The sequence below is a fragment of the Callithrix jacchus genome, chromosome 6 (assembly GCF_049354715.1).
Source record: "Callithrix jacchus isolate 240 chromosome 6, calJac240_pri, whole genome shotgun sequence".
NCBI lineage: Eukaryota > Metazoa > Chordata > Mammalia > Primates > Cebidae > Callithrix > Callithrix jacchus.
This window is the reverse complement of record NC_133507.1, coordinates 32,654,842-32,673,802: the sequence shown is the minus strand read 5'-3', so window position 1 is coordinate 32,673,802 and position 18,961 is coordinate 32,654,842.

The window sequence follows — 18,961 nt, the reverse complement described above, 5'->3', positions numbered from 1 at the left end:
TCATTATAGTGCAGCATACCCAACAACAGACTGTATAGAGCATTCTATCGAAGAACAGTCACTATATAGCACATAAACAACAACAGTAAGTATAAAGCACACCACCCAACAACAGTCACTACAGAGTACCTACCCAACAACCATCACTCAAGAGCACCCAACCCAACAACAGTCACTATAGAGCACCTAGACCACATCAGTCTCTATAGAGCTCTCTACTTAGCAACAGTCAGTATAAAGCATGCCACCAAACAATATTTAGTTTAGAGCACCCTACTCAGAAACAGTTTGTATACATCACTGTACTCAGCCACAGTCAGTATAGAGCACTGTACCCAACAACAGTCACTATAGAATATCCTATCCATCAAGAGTCATAATAGAGCACCAACCCAGAAACGATCACTCTACATTACCTACCCAACAACAGTCACTGTAGAGCACCTACCCAACGGTAGTCACCAAAGAACACCCTACCAAGAAACAGTCACTGTAGAGCATCGTATCCAGCAACAGTCACCATAGAGCACCCTACACTAAAACACTTACTATTGAGCACCGAACCAACAACTCTCACTATAGAGCACTCTAACCAACAACTGTCACTATAAAGCACTTTACAAAATAGTCCCTATAAAACCCTCCACCCAAAACAGTCACTATAAAGCTCCCCTTTCAACAACTCTCACTATAGAGTACCTACCCAACAACAGTCAGTATAGAGCACACTACCCAATAACAGTCACTATAGAGCACCCTACCCAGCTGCAGTCACTATAAATCATCTACCCAGCAACCATCAGTTTAGAGCACCCCACCAAAGACCATCACTATACAGCACCAACCCAAAAACTGTCACTATAGAGCACTCCACCCAACAACAATCACTCTAGAGCACCCAACACAACAGTCACTAAAGAGCACGCCACCCAAAAACAGTCAGTGTAGACCAATCTTCTCAACAAAAGTTAATGCATTGCACTATACCGAACAAGAGTAACTAAAAATCACCCCAGCCAGCAACTGTCAGTATTGAGCACCCAGCGCAGGACAGTCACTATGGAGCACCTACCCAACAGCAGTTACTACAGAGTAATCTACTCAGATAAAGTCACTATAAAGCACTCTACCCAACAACAATCACTATAGAGCACACTATTCAGCAACAGTCTATATAAAGCACTTCAGCCAACAATAGTCACTATAAAGCACCCTACCCTACAACATTCACTATAGAGCACCCAACACAGCAACAGTCACTACAGAGCACCCCACCCAACAACAGTCACTGTGGAGCACCCTTGTCAACAACAGTCACTGTAGAGCACTATAGCAAACAACAGTAAGTATACAGCATTCCACCCAGCAACACTCAGTATTCAGCATTCCACCCAGCAAAAGTCACTATAGAGCACCCTACTTAACAACAGACACTATAAAGCACTCTGCCAAAAACAGTCAATATAGAGCATCCTGCCTTACAACAGTCACTATATCACTGCTACCCAACAACAGTTACTATAAATCACCTACCCAACAACAGTCACTATAGAGCATTTTACCCAACAACAGTTACTTTAGAATACCGCATCTAACAACAGTCACTATTAGCACCCTACAAAACAGTCACTATAGAGCTTCTACCCAACAACAGTCACTGTATAGCACCTACCCAACAACTATCACTATAGAGCATTCTACCCCAGTAACAGTCACTATAAAGCACCTACCCAACAATGAACAGAATAGAGTACTCTACCCAGCAACAGTAACAATAGAGCACTCCACCCAACCACAGTCACTCTAGAGCACCCTACACAGTAACAGTCACTATAGAGCATCCTACCCAAAATCAATTACTATAGAGCACCCTATCCAACAACAGTCACTAGAGATTACCTACTCAACAACAGTTACTATAGAGGATTCTACCCCAAAACACTCGCTATACAGCTCTCTACCCAGCAACAGTCACTTTAGAGCATGTACCAAACAAAAGTCAGTATAGATCACCCTACCCAAAAACAGTCACTACAGAGCACCCTACCAAACAACAGTCACTATCGAGCATCCTACCAAAACCAGTCACTATAGAGAATCCCACCCAAAAACCGTCAGTATAAAGCACCTACCCAACAACAGTTACTATAGAGCACCCTACCCCAAAACAGTCACAATAAAGAACCTACCCTACAAGAGTCAATATGGAGCACGCTAAACAATAGTCATTAAAGAACACTTTTCACAATAGTCACTGTGAAACACTCCACCCAACAACAGTCACCTATAAAGCACTCTACCCAACAACAGTCACTATCGAGCACCCCACCCAACAACAATCACTATAAAGCATCCTACCTAGCAACAGTTACTATAGAACACCCTACCCAACAATAGTGACTATAGATCACATACCCAACAACTGTTACTGTAGAAAATTCCACCCAGAAACAGTCACTATGAAGCTCTCTACCCAGCAACAGTGACTATAGAGCACCATACACAGCAACAGTCACTATAGAGCACTCTAACCAACATCAGTCACTATGAAGTACCCTACTTATAAACAGTCAGTATAGAAGATTCTACCCAATCAACGGTCACTGTTCAGCACCTTACCCAGCAACAATGAATATAGAGTTCCCTACCAAGCAACAGTCACTATAGAGCAACATACCCAACATCAGTCAGTATAGAACCCCTCACCCAGCAGCAGTAATTATAGAGCACCCTATGAAACAACAGTCACTATACAGCACTGCACTCAACAATAGACTCTATAGAGCACCCTTTTTAACAAAAGTCACTATTGAGCACCTACCCAACAACAGTCACTATAAAATACTCTACCCAACAACAGTCAGTATAAAGCACCCTACCCAACAACAGTCACTATAGACAACCTTACCTAACAACAGGCACTATACAGCACTTACCCAACAAGTCACTATAGAGCATCCCAGCGAACAAAAGTCACTATAGAAAATTTTAACCAACAACAATTACTATAGAGTACCTACCAAAAAGCTGTCAAAATAGAGTACTTTACTCAGAGAAAATCAGTGTAGAGCACTTCACGTAGCAATAGTCACTATAGAGCACCCTACCCAGGAACAGTTAGTATAGAGCACCCTACATAACAACAGTAATTATATAGCACCGTACAAACAATCATCACTATAGAGCGCCCTACCCAAAAGCAGTCACTATAGAGCACCTTCCCAACAACTGTCACTATAGAGAATTCTATGCAGCAGCAGTCACTATAGAGCCCCCTACCCAGCGATAGTCACTATTAAGTACCTACCCAGAAATTGTCAGTTTAGAGCACCCCACCAACAGTAACTATACAGCACATTTTCCAAAACAGTCACTATAGACCATCATATCCAGCAACAGTCACCATAGAGCACCCATTTAACAACAGTCACTATTGAGCACCCTACCAACAAGAGTCACTATAGAAAACTCTACCCAGCAACAGTCATTATGGTGGACCATACCCAACCACAGTTACCATAGAGAACATTATCCAACAGTCACTATAAAGCTCTCCACCCAAAAAGAGTTACCTATAAAGCACTCTACCCAACAACAGTCACTATAGATCACCATACCAACAGCAGTCACTATAGATGACCCTAATTAACAACAGTCACAATAGAGCACCCTACCCAGCGATAGTCACAATAGAGCACCCTACCCAGCAGCAGTCACTATAGAGCAACTACATAGCAACCATTAGATTAGAGAACCCCACCAACAGTCACAACTCCTACCCAAAAACAGTCACTATTGAGTACTCTACCCAGCAACGTTCACTACAAAGCACCTACCCCACAACAGTCACTATAGAGCATTCTACCCAGCAACAGTCACTATAGATTACACTTTCCAGAAACAGTCAGTATACAGAACTTCACACAGCAACAGTCACGATAGAGCACTCTACCGAGGAACAGTCAGTATAAAGCACCTTCTAAGCAACAGTCACTATAGAGTATCTACACAAGAGTCACTATACAGCACCTAGCAAATGACAGTCAGTATAGAGCACCTTACCCAGCAACAGTCACAACAGAGTACCCTGTGCAGCAACAGTCACTATAGAGCACTCTACCCAAAATTAGTCACTTTAGGTCACCCTACCCAGCAACAATTACTATAGAGCACCCTACACAACAACAGTAACACTGGAGAACTTTTCACAACAACAGTCACTATAGAGCACCATCCCCAACAACAGTCACTATAGAGCAACCTACCAAAAACAGTCACTATAGAGAATTCTACCCCAAAACAGTCACTATACAGCACCTACCGAATAACAGTCACTATAGAGCACTCTAACCAACTACAGTCACTATAGAGCACTCTGCACAATCATCACTGTGAAATGCTTAACCCAACAAGAGTCATCTATAGAGCGCTCTACATAACAACTGTCACTATCAAGCATCCAACCCAAGAATAGTCACTGTAGAGAATCCTACCCAACAGTCACTATAGAGCACCCTAACAAACAACAGTCACTATAGAGCACCTACACAACAATAGTAACTAAAGAGCCCCCTACAAAAAAATATCACTATAGAGCACTCTACCCAATAACAGTCACTACAGAGCACCCTAGCCAACAACAATCACTATCTAGAGCACTCTAACAAACAACAGTCACCATAGAGAACTCCACACAACAACAGTCACTATAGTGCACCATACCCAACAACAGACTCTCTAGAGCATTCTATCCAACAACAGTCACTATAGAGCACTTACCCAGCAACAGTCACTATAAAGCAACTTACCCAACAACAGTCATTATAGAGTACCTACCCAGCAACTGTCACTATAGAGTACTCTTTCCAACAACAGTCAGTATAGAGCACCTACCCAAAATCAGTCACTGTAGAGACCTCTTCTACAAACAGTCAATATAGAACACTCTACCAAATAACAATCACAATAGAACACCCTACCTAAGAACAGTCAGTATAGAGCACCTACCCAAAAAAAGTCACGATACAGCACTCTACAAAAAAAAACAGTCATCATAGAGCACTCTACAAAATAAGTCACTATAGAGCACCCTACCTAAGAACAGTTACTATAGAGTACTCTACAAAACAACAGTCACAATACAGCATCTACCCAACAACAGTCACTATAGACCACCCTACACAACAAAAGTCACTATCTAGAGCACTCTACACAACAACAGTCACTATAGAGAACTCCACCCAACAATTGTCACTATAGTGCATTATACTTATAAACAGACTCTATAGAGCATTCTACCGAACAGTCACTATAGACCGCCTACCAAGTGACAGTTAGTATAGACCCAATAGCAGTCATTATAAAGCATGCCACCCAAAAACATTTAGTATCGAGCACCCCACTAAGCAAAATCACTATGGAGCACCCACCCTAAATCATTCACTATAGAGTACCCTAACCATCAAGAGCACTTTATCTAAAAAACCTCACTATAGAGCACATACCCAACAACAATTACTATACAGAACCCCACCCAACAACAGTCACTATAGAGTATCTAATCAACATTTGTCACCAAAGAGCACCTTACACAGCAACAGTCATCATAGAGCATTATACACAGCAACAGTCACTGTAGAGCACTCTACTCTGCAAAAGTCAATATAGAGCACCCTACCCAGCAACGCTCACTATAGAGCACCAACCCAGCAACTGTTAGTTTAGAGCACCCCACCACCAACAGTCACTATACAGCACCTACACAAAAGAGTCACTATAGAGCACCCTACCTAGCAACAGTAACTATAGAACACCTACCCAACAACAGTCACTATAGAGCACCCTACCCAGCAACAGTCACTATAGAGAACCCCACTGAGAAACAGTCACTATATAGCACTCTACCCAGCAACAGTCACAATAGAGAACCCCACCAAGCAACAGTCATTATAGAGCACCTACACAACTGTCATTGTAGAGCACCTACACAACAACAGTCACTATAGAGAACTATACCCAGCAACAGTCACAATAGAACTCCATACCCAACAGCAGTCACGATAGAGCAACCTACCCAACAACAGTCACTATAGAGCACCTACCCAAAAACATTCACTATAGAGCACCAATGAAAGAACAGTAAATATAGAGCACTCTACGCAACAACAATCACTATAGAACACCATACCCAACAACAGTCATTATAGAGCACGTTATTCAACAACAGTCACTATAGAACACCTACCCATCAACAGTTAGTATAAAGCTTTTTACCCAACAACAGTTTATAGCACTCTACCCAGCAACAGTCACTATACAGCACTTAACCCAACAACAGTCATTGTACAGCAACAGTCACAAAAAATACCTATTCAACAATAGTCACCATAGAGTACCCTACAAAGAAACATACAGTATAGAGCACCCTACCCAGCAAAAGTCACTATACAGCATTCCACAAAACAACAGTCATTATAGAGCACCTACCTACCAACTATCACTATATAACACATACCCAACAACAGTAACTATAGAGAACTCTACCCAACAACAATCACTATAGAACACCGTACCCAAAAACAATCACTATAGAACACACTATTCTTCAACAGTCACTATAGAGCACCTACCCATCAACAGTCACTCAGGAGCCCTCTACCCAACAACAACCAGTTTAGAGCACTCTACCCAACAACTGTCACTATAGAGCACCCTACCCAACAACAGTCATAACAGAGCACTCCACCCAATAGCAGTCACAATAGAGCACTCTACAAAGTAGTCAGTATAGAACACTCCACCTAACAATAGTCATTTATAGAGTACTCTACCCAAAAAGAGTCACTATGGAGAACCCCACACAACAGCAGTAAGTATAGAGCACCTACTCAACAACAGTTACTATAGAGCACCCAACGAAACAACAGTCGCTAAAGAGCACTGTAGCAAACAACAATCATTATAAAGAACCCACCCAAAAAAAGTCACTATCTAGAGCTCTCTACCCTAAAGCAGTCACTATAGAGCACCCTACCAAGCAACTGTCAGTATTGAGCACCCTGCCCAAGAAAAGACACTATGGAGCACTCCAACCAAGAGCAATCACTATAGCACACACTACCGAACAACAGTTACTATAGAGCACCTTAATCAACAACAGTCACTATAGAGCAACTTACCCAATAACAGTCACTGTATATGACCTACCCAACAACATTCAGTATAGAGCAACCCCAAGACAACAGTAGTGTAGAGCACTCTACCCAACAAGTCACTATAGAGCACTGTACACAACAGTCACTTTAGAACACTCCACCCAACAACAATCACCTATCGAGGACTCTACCCCACAACAGTCACTATAGACCACCTACTCAGCAACAGTCAGTATAGTGCACCCTAGCCAGCAGCAGCCACTATTGAGCACTTACACAACAGTCACTATAGAGTACTCTACCTAGTAACATTTACTATAGAACACCCCACCCAACAACAGTCACTATAGAGTATTTTACCCAAAAATAGTTACTGTAGCACACCCCACCTACAACAATCACTATAAATCACCCTACTAATCAACAGTTTCTATGGAGTACCCTACCCAAGAGCAGTCATTTTGGAGCACCTAACCAACAAAAGTCACTATAGAGCCCTCTACAAAAAAATTGTTACTATAGAGCACTCTACCCAACAACAGTCACTATAGAGCACCCTACCCAAGAACAGTCACTATGGAGCACTCTACCCAACAATAGTCACTATAGAGCACCCTACCCAACAACAGTCACTTTCTAGAGCACTCTACCCAACAACAGTCACTATAGACCACTCCACAAAATAACATTCACCATAGAGCACCATACACAACAACGGATTCTATAGATCATTCTACCTATAGTGAACAACAGTCACCATAGGGCACCTGCTGAAAACTGTCACTATAATGCATCCACCCAACAACAATCACTATAAAGTACCTACTCAACAAGTCAATATACAGCACCCTAACCAACTACAGTCACTATAGAGCACTACACCCAACAACAGACAAACGGGCATACAACACCACACACACATTCCACAGGGCAGACACCTCACACAGGCACAAGACTCACCAGAAACACACACTACACAGTGCACATACCTCAGAAAGACACACATGACATACCATGCACAAAGACTCCACAGTGCACACACCTCACAGAGATACACAGCACTAAACATACACACACACTCCACAGTTTACACACCTCAAACAGACATACACTACTGAAGACACACACACTTTAAGATAAAGAAACCTCACACAGACACAAGACTGACCAGACACAATACACAGTAAACACACTTCACACAGAAACAAAACACCACACACACATTCCGCATTGTACTCACTTCACACAGTCAACCACCACTCACCAGACACACACTTCACAGGGCAGATTTTATACAGACACACACCACTTCCCAAACACACACTGCACAGTTCACACAACTCACAAAGACCCACCGCAGTCAGCACACACACACTCCATTGTGCACACACCTCACACATCCACCAATCATGACACACACACTCCACATTAAAGAAACCTCATACAGACACACAAATGACCACACACACTATAGAGTAAATACCTTTCACACAGACACACAACACTTACCACACACACATTCTTCAGTGCAGACCCCTCACACAGGCAAACCACTCACCACAAACACATACTGCACAGTAAACACACCTCAAAGAAACACATCACTGACTACAAGCACACACTCCACAGTGCACACACCTCACACAGACACACAGCACTCATCACAAAAACACACTACACACTGAACATACCTGAGAAAGACACACTACTGACCACACACATTCCACAGTGCACACTCCTCACAAAGACACAGACCACTCACCATACACACACACTACACAGTGCACACACCACACAAACACACACCACTCACCAAACACACAATCCACAGTGCAGTCACCAAACATAGACATACTACTTACCACACACACTACACAGTGCACTTACCTCACACAGACACACACTACCCACTGCACACGCAATCCAAATTGCAGACAATCCCCACAGATGCACACCACTCACCACACACACTTCATACACACTCCACTGTGCACATACCTCACACAGACACACACCACTCTATACGCACACTTAACACACACACTGCACATAGCACACACATTACACAGAAACAAAACTCACCACACACACTCTACAGTGCACACACCTCACAAAAACACATACCACTCTTCACATCAAACCAAACATTGCACACACCTCACACTGACACACACCACTCACAATGCACATCCCTTTACAGTGCACACACCTCACACACACACCACGCAATTCATGGACTCCACACATAATCCACAATGCACATACCTTATATAAACACCACTCATCACACAGAAACTCCAGAGCACACACCTCACACAGACACGCCACTCACCACACCAGTAACACTCCACAGTGCACACATTTCACACAGACACACACCATCATCAGACACACACTCCACCGTTCAAACAACTCACACAGACACACAGCTTTAACCACACACACTCCGGAGTGCACACACCTCACACACATAATAGTCACGACACACACAGTCCAAATTGAAGAAACCTCATACAGACACACGACTGACCACACATACTACACAGTAAATATATTTTACAAAGACACAACACTCACCACACACACATTCCACAGTACAGACACCTCACACAGGCACAGCACTCATCACAAGCACACACTGTGAAGTGAGCACACCTCACAAAGACACACACCACTGACTACACACACACTTCACAGTGCACGCACCTCACACAGATACACAGCACTCACCACACACACAATGCACAGTGCACACACCTCACAAAAGCACACACTGCTCACCATACACACACACTACACAGTGCACACACCTCACACAGACACACACCACATACAATGAATGGAGACTCCACAGTGCACACACCTAACACAGACACACAGCACTCACCATACACACACACTCCACAGTGCACACACCTCAAAAACACACACACTGTAGAACACACACTACAAAATGCACACAACTCACACAGGCACACACCACTCATCTTACACACACTCCACAGTGCATGCAACTCACACAAACACATACCAGTAACCACACACACTTCATAGTGCTCACACTTCACACACACACTACTCACAAGACACACACTCCACATTGAAGAAACCTCATACAGACACATGACTGACGACACACACTACACAGTAAATACACTTCATTCAGACATGCAACACTCACCACACACACATTCCACTGTGCAGACACCTTACACAGGCACAGCACTCACCACAAACACGCTGAACAGTGAACACTCATCACAAAGACACACACCACTGACCACACACACTCCACACAGCACACATCTTATACACACACACCACTGACCACACACACACTCCACAGTGCACACACATCACAGGGACACACACCAATCAGTGCACACACCTTCAATCATGCACACATCTCATGCAGACACTCACCACTCACTACACACACACTCTGCATAGTGAAAAAACCTCACACAGACACAAATCACTCACCACACACACTCTTCACAGTGCACACACCTCACACACACCACTCACAACGCACACTCCACAGTGAACACACCTCATGCAGACACACACCACTTACCACGCACACACCCTCCATAGTTCACACACTTTAAACAGACACACACCATGCAACACATACTCCAGGGTGCAAACACCTAGCACACACACACCACTTACAACACACTGCGCATTTGCACTCCAATGTGCATGCATCACACAGAGACTCACAACACTCATCACACGCATACTACACAGTGCACACCCTCACAGAGGCACACACCACCCACCACACACACATTCCACAGTGCAGACACCTCATATAGACACACACCATTCACCACACGCACTCTGCAAACTTTCTCCACAGTGCACACACCTTAAAAAGACACACCACTCACATATTAAAGTGTGCAAACAACTCACACAAACACACCCCTCACCACACATAGAACACTCCACAGTGCCCACGTTTCACTCAGATACACACAACTTGTGACATTCACACTTTACAGTAAAGACACCACTTATAGACAGAAGACTGACCACACACTACACCACAAACACACCACATATGAACAGACAACACTCACCACACATAGTCCACAGTGCACAAGCCTCACACGGGCACACACCACTCACCAACACACACTCCCCAGTTCACTCAACTCACACAGATGCACAGCAGTCACCACACACCCTTCATAGTGCACACACATTACACACACACCACTAACGACACAGACATTCCACATTGAAGAAATCTCATACAGACACACGAATGACCACACACCCTACACAATAAATGCATTTCACAGGGACACACAACACTCACCACACACACATTCCACAGTGCAGACACCTCACACAGGCACACCACTCACCAGAAACACACACAGCACAGTGAACACACCTCACAAAGTCACTCTACAGCATCCTACCAATAAAAGTTACTAAAGAGCACCCCACTAAACAACAGCCACTATAGAGCACCTACCCAACAACAGTCAGTATAAAGCACCCTATGCACTAACAGTCACTATAGAGAACTCCACCCAACAGTCACCATAGAGCACCCAACCCAACAACAGTCACTATAGAACCCTTTACCCAACAACAGTCACTATAAAGCACTCCACACAACAATAGTCACTATAAAGAACCCCACCTAGCAACAGTCACTGAATAGCACCCTCGTCAACAAAATTAACTATAGATCACCATACCATCAACAGTCTCTATAGAGCACCCTACAAAACAACAGTAACTATAAAGCACCTACCTAAAAGCAGTCACTATAGAGCACTTACCCGACAACAGTCACTATAGAGCACCTACACAAAAACAGTCACCATAGTGCACCTACTAAACAACAGTCACCATAGAGCACCATACCCAGCAACAGTCAGTATTGAGCACCCCACCCAACAATAGAAACTATAACACACTCTCACCCAACAACAGTCACTATAACGAACCCACCTAGCAACTGTCACTATATAGCACCCTACTCAACAACATTCACTATAGATCAGCCTACCATAGGCAGTCGCTATAGAGCACACTACACAACAACAGTCACAAAAGAGCACTCTGCCCAACAACAGTCACTAAAAACACCCTACCAAGAAACAATCACTATAGAGCACCATACCCAACAACAGTCAGTATAGAGCATTCCACCCAAAAATATTCACTATAGAGCACCCTACCCAAAAATAGTCACTATGGAGCACCCTTCCCAGCAACAGTAACCATAAAGCGCTCCACCCAACAACATTCACTATATAGCACATACCCAACCACCGACTCTATAGAGCACCAACCCAACAACAGATACTATAGAGCACCCTACCAAACAACAATCATTATAGAGTACCCTACACAACAACAAAAAGTATAGATCACTTTACCCAAGAACAGTCAGTTTAAATCACCTACCCATCAACAAACACTACGGAGCACCCTACCCAACAACAGACACTACAGAGCACCCTATGCAACAACAGCTGCTATAGAGCACTCTACCCAGTAACAGTCATTATAAAGCACTCTAACCAACAACAGTCACTATAGAGAACTCTACACAACAACAGTCACTATGGAGCACTTCACCCAACAACAGTCACCTATAGAGTACTCTACCCAACATCAGTCAGTATAGAGCAACACACCAAACAACAGTCACTATAGAGAACTCTACACAACAGTCACTATGGAGTGCTCCACCCAACAAGAGTCACGTATAGAGTACCCAACATCAGTCACTATAGAGCAACACACCAAACAACAGTCATTAAAGAGCACCTATCCAAAAACAGTCACTGTACAGCACCCTACCCAGCAACAATCACTATAGAGCACCTACCAAACAACTGTCACTATAGAGAACCCTACGCAGCAGCAGTCACTACAGAGCACTCTACCTAACGTCAGTCACTACAAATCACTCTATTCAATAACAGTCGCTATAGAGCACCTACCCAACAACAGTCATTATACAGCACCCTACCCAGCAACTGTCACTATAAAGCACCTACACAACTGTCATTAGAGAGTACTCTACCCAGAAAAAGTCACTATAGAGCACCACACCCAACAACAGTCACTATAGAGCACCTACCCATCAACAGTCAGTATCGAGCACCCTACCCAGCCACAGTCAGTATCGAGCACCCTACCCAGCCACAGTCAGTATACATTATTTACTCAAAAACAGTCACTATAGAGCACTCTACACAACAAAAGTCACTACCGAGCACCTACCCAGCAAAAGTCACTATCTAGAGCACTCTACAAAACAACAGTAACTATTGAACGCCCTACTTAACAACAATCACTATAGAGCACCCTACCCAACAACATTCAGTATAGAGCACCCTACCAAACAACAGTCACTAGTGAGCACTTTACTCATCAACTATTACTATAGAGAACCATACCCAAGAACAGTCTCTAGTGTGCACCCTACCAAATAATAGTCACTATAGAGCACTCTACCCAACAACAGTCACTGATGAAGACCATACCCAACAACAGTCACTATAGAGCACCCTATCGAAGAGCAGTCACTATAGGGCACCTACACAATAGTGTAGGATGCACTATATTGACTGTGGTTGGGTAGGGTGCTTTAAAGTGACTTGCTTGGTAGCGTGCTCTATAGTGACTTTTATTGCACATGGTGATTTATAGTGACTTTTGTTGGGTAAGTGCTCTATAGTGACTATGACTGGGTGGCTTGCTCTATAGTGACAATTGTACCATGGGGTGCTCTATGAAGACTGTTGCTGGGTAGAGTACTCTATAGTGACAGTTGTTTTGTAGGTGCTCTATAGTGACGATTGCTTGGTAAGGGCCTCTATAAAGACTGTTGTTTGATAGGTGGTCTATAGTGACTGTTGTTGGTTGGGGTGCTCTATAATGACTGTTGTTGGTTAGAGTGCTTTATAGGTGACTTTTGCGGGGTGGAGTTCTGTATAGTGACTGTTGTTGTGTAGAGTGTTCTATAGTGACCAATGTTGGATAGAATCCTCTGTAGTGACTGTTGTTGGGTAGGGTGTTCTATAGTGACTGTTGCTGGGTAGGTGCTTCATAGTGACTTTTGTTGGATAGGGAGCTCTATAGTAACTGTTGTTGGGTAGAGTGCTCTATAGTGACTGTTTGTGGGTTGTTGCTTAATAATGACTGTTGTTGGTTTGTGGAGCTCCATAGTGACTGTTGATGGGTAGAGTGCTCTATACATGACTTTTGTTGGTTGAAGTTCTCTATAGTGACTGTTGTTGTGTAGAGTGCTCTATAGTGACTGTTGTTTTGCAGAATGCTCTATTGTGACTGTTGATTTGTAGGGTGCTCTATAGTGACTTCTGTTGAGTACAGTACTCTATAGTAACTGGTTTTGGGTAGAGTGCTCAATAGTGACTCTTGTTGGGTGGAGTGCTCTTTAAAGACTTTTGTTGGGTAGGGTTCTCCATAGTGACTGTTTCTGTGTAGAGGTCTCTATACTGACTCTTATTGCATAGAGTGCTCTATAGTGACTGTTGTTGGGTAGAGTACTTTATAGTGACTGTTGTTAGGTATGGTGCTGTATAGTGACTGTTGTTGGGTGATGTGCGCCATACTGATTGTTGCTGTCTGGGGTGCTCTGTAGTGACTGCTGTTGAGTAGAGTGTTCTAGATAGTGACTGCTTTTGGGTAGCATGCTCTATAGTGACAGTTGTTGAGTGGAGTGCTCTATACTGACTGTTGTTTTGTATGGTGCTCCATGGTGACTGTTGTGGGGTAGGATACTCTATAGTGACTGTTTTTAGGTTGAGTGCTCTATAGTGACTGTTGTTGTTTAGAATGCTTTATAATGACTGTTGTGTAGAGTGCTATATAGTGACCCATCATGGGTAGAGTGTTCTAAACTGACAGTTAGTAAGTAGAGTGCTCTATAGTTATACTTGTTGGATAAATATCTTTATTGTGACTGTTGTTGGTAGGTTGCTCTACAGTGACTGTTGTTGGTTGGGGTGCTTTATGGTGACTGTTGTTGTGTAGGGTGCTCTAAAGTGACTGGTGTTGAGTTGAGTGCTCTATAGAGACTGTTGTTGGGTTGCATACTCTATACTGACTGTTGTTGGGTGGAGTGCTCTATACTGACTTACTGTGTGGGGTGCTGCATAGAATATTGTTGGGTAGAGTGCTATACATAGTGACTGTTGTTTTATAGGGTGCTCTATAATTACTGTTATTGGGTAGTGTGCTCTATAGCGTTTGTTGGGTAGGGTGCTCTATAATGACTGTTGTTGGTAGGTTGCTCTACAGTGACTTTGGCTGGGTAGGGTGCTCTATTGTTACTGTTTTTGGGTAGGGTGCTCTATATTGACAGTTACTGGGTTTGGTGCTCCATAGTGACTGTTGCTAGGTGGGGTGCTCTGTAGTGACTTTTGCTGGGAAGAGTGCTCTATACTGACTGTTCTTGGGCAAAGGGCTCTATTGTGACTTTTCTTAGATGTTCAATAGTGACCGTTGTTGTTTAGGGTTCTCTATAATTTTAATTGTTGCATAGTGTGCTCTATAGTGACTGTTAGGTAGTGTGCTCTATAGTGACTGTTGTTGGTAGGGTGCTCTACAGTGACGGTTGTTGGGTAATGTGCTCTATAGTGACTGTTGTTATGTAGGGTGCTCAATAGTGACTGTTTTTGGGTGGACCGCTTTATAGTGTCTTGTTGGGTAGGGTGCTTTATAGTGACTGTTTTTGAGTAGAGTGCTCTATATTATCTGTGTTTGGGTAGGGTGGTCCATAGTGACTGTTGTTGCATAGAGTGCTCCATTGTGACTCTCGTAAAGTTAAGGACTCTATAGTGAATATTGTTGGGTAGGTGCTCTGTAGTGACTGTGGTTGGGTAGAGTGCTTTATGACTTTTAGGGTAGGGTGCTGTATAGTGACTGTTGTTAAGTAGAGGAGTCTATAGTGACTGTTGTTAGGTAAGATGGTATTTAGTAACTGTTGTTAAGTAGAGTGCTCTGTAATGACTGTTTTTGATTAAAGGGATCTATAGTGACTTCTTGGGTAGGGTGCTCGATAGTGACTTTTGCTGGGTAGGGTGCTCTATGGTAACTGTATCTGGGTGGAGTGTTCTGTAGTGACTGTAGTTGGGTAAAATGCTCTATAGTGAATATTATTGGTAGGGTGCTCTATAGTGACTGTTGTTGGGTAGAATGCTCTATAGTGACTGTTATTCGTAGGGTTCTCTATAGTGACTGCTGTTAAGTAGGGTGTTCCGTCCTGACTGTTGCTGGGTAGGTGCTCTATAGTGAGTGGTGAAGTGCTCTATAGTGATGGTTACTTGGTAGAGTGCCCTATAGTGACTGTTGCTGTGTAGGCACTCTAGAGTGACTGTTGTTGTGTTGGGTGCTCTTTACTGACTAATGTTGGGTAGTGTGCTCTATTGTAACTGATGTTCAATAGGTACTCTACAGTGACTGTTGTTGGGTTGCTGCTCTATAGTGACTGTTGTTGGTCTGGGGCTCCATAGTGACTGTTGATGGGTAGAGAGGTATATATCTGACTGTTTTGGGGTGGAGTTTTCTATAGTGACTGTTGTGTAGAGTGCACTATAGTGACTGTTCTTGGGTTGGTTCTATATAGTGACTGTTTTTGGGTAGGGTGCTCTATAGTGACTGTTGTTGGGTGGAGTGCTCTTTAGTGACTGTTGTTGGGTAGGGTTCTCCATAGTGACTGTTTTGTGTAGAGTGCTCTATAGTGACTGTTTTTCGTTAGGGTGCTCTATACTGACTGCTGTTGGGTGGAGTACTCTATAGTGACTGTTATTATGTACAGTGCTCTAAATAGTGACTGTTGTTGCATAGCATGCTCTATAATGACTGTTGTTGGGTAGTGTGCTCTATTGTAACTGTTGTAGGGTGGAGTTCTCTATACTGACTGTTGTTGAGCATGGTGCTCTATAGTGACTCTTGTTGGGTAGGGTACTCTATAGTGACTGTTCTTACATTCAGTGCTCTACAGTGACTGTTGTTTGTTAGAATGCTTTATAATGACTGTTGTGTAGAGTGCTATATAGTGACTGAATGTTGGATAGAGGGATTTAGTTACTGACTGTTATTTTGTAGGGTGCTTTATAGTGACTCTTGTTGTTTAGAGTGCTTTATATTGACAGTTTTTGTGCAGAGGGGTCTATAGTTACTGTTGTTGGGTAGGTTCTCTATAGAGATTTTTGTTGGGTAGGTGCTCTATAGAAACTCTTGTTGGGTACAGTGCTCTATCATGACTATTGTTGGCTAGAGTTTTCTATTTTGACTGTTCTTGGGTAGGGGTTCTACAGTGACAGTTGTTGGGTAGAGTGCTTTATAGTGAAAGTTGATGGGTAGAGAGATCTATAGTGACTGTTGTTCGGTAGGTGCTCTTTAGTGATTCTCGTCAGGTAGAGTGCTCTCTAGTGACTTTTTTGGTAGGGTGCTCTATAGTGACTGTTGTTGTGTAGAGGGCTCCATAGTGACTGTCGTTGTGTAGGTGCTTTATAGTGACTGTTGTTGGTTAGGGTGCACTATAGTGACTGTGTTGGATGAAGTGCCCTACGGTGACTGTTTTTGCATAGGGTGCTCTATAATGACTGTTGCTGGGCAGGGTGCTTTATACAGACTGTTGGGTAGAGTGCTCTATAGTGACTGCTGTTCTGCAGGGTGCTCTATAGTGACTGTTGTTGGGTAGGGTGTTCTATAGTGAATGTTGTTAAGTACAGTACTCTATAGTGACTGTTGTTGGGTAGGGTGTTCTGCAGTGACTCTTGTTGCATAGAGTACTCTATAGTGACCGTTGGGTAGAGAGGTCTCTGGTGAATGTTGGGTAGTTTCTCTACAGTTACTTTTGTTGGGTAGGGTGCTCTATGGTGACTGTTGTTGGGTAAGGAGCTCTATAGTGACTGTTCGTGGGTAAGGTGCTTTTAAAGACTGTTGTTGGTAGGTGCTCTGTAGTCAATGTTTTTGGGTAGTGTGCTGTATACTGACTTTTGTTGGGTGGAGTGCTCTATAGTGACTTTTGTTGCATAGGGTGCTCTGTGGTGACTGTTGTGGGGTAGGGTGCTGAATAGTGACTGATGTGTAGGGTGCTCTATAGTCAAATGGGGTAGGGTGCTGAATAGTGACTGATGTTGTGTAGGGTGCTCTATAGTCAAATGGGGTAGGGTGCTGAATAGTGACTGATGTTGTGTAGGGTGCTCTATAGTCAATGTTGTTGGGTAGGGTGTTCTACAGTGAATATTGTTGGGTAAGTGCTCTATAGTGACTGTTGCTGTGTAGGGTGCTCTATAATGACTCTTGTATGGTGGGGTGCTCTATAGTGACTGTTGCTGTGTAGAGTGATCTATAGTGACTGTTGCTGGGTAGGTGCTCTATAGTGACTGTTGTTGATATGGTTCTCTATATTGATTGTTTTTGGGTAGGTTGCTCTTTAGTGAGTGTTGCTGAACAGGGTGCTTTGTAGTGACTGTTGCTAAGTTCGATGCTCTGTAGTGACTGTTGCTGGACAGAGTGCTCTATAGTGACTGTTGCTTGATTAGGTACTTTATAGTGACTGTTGTGTGGGTTCTCTATAGTGACTGTTGTTGGGTAGATGCTTTATAGAGACTGTTGTTGGGTAGGGTGCTCCATAGTGACTTTTGTTGGGTATGGTACTCTATAGTGGCTGTTGCTGAGTTGAGTGCTGTATAGTGACTGTCTTTGTGTTGAGTGCTTTATAATGAATGTCCTTGGGTAGCTTTTCTATAGTGACTATTGTTTGGTAGAGTGCTTTATAGTGAAAGTTTTTG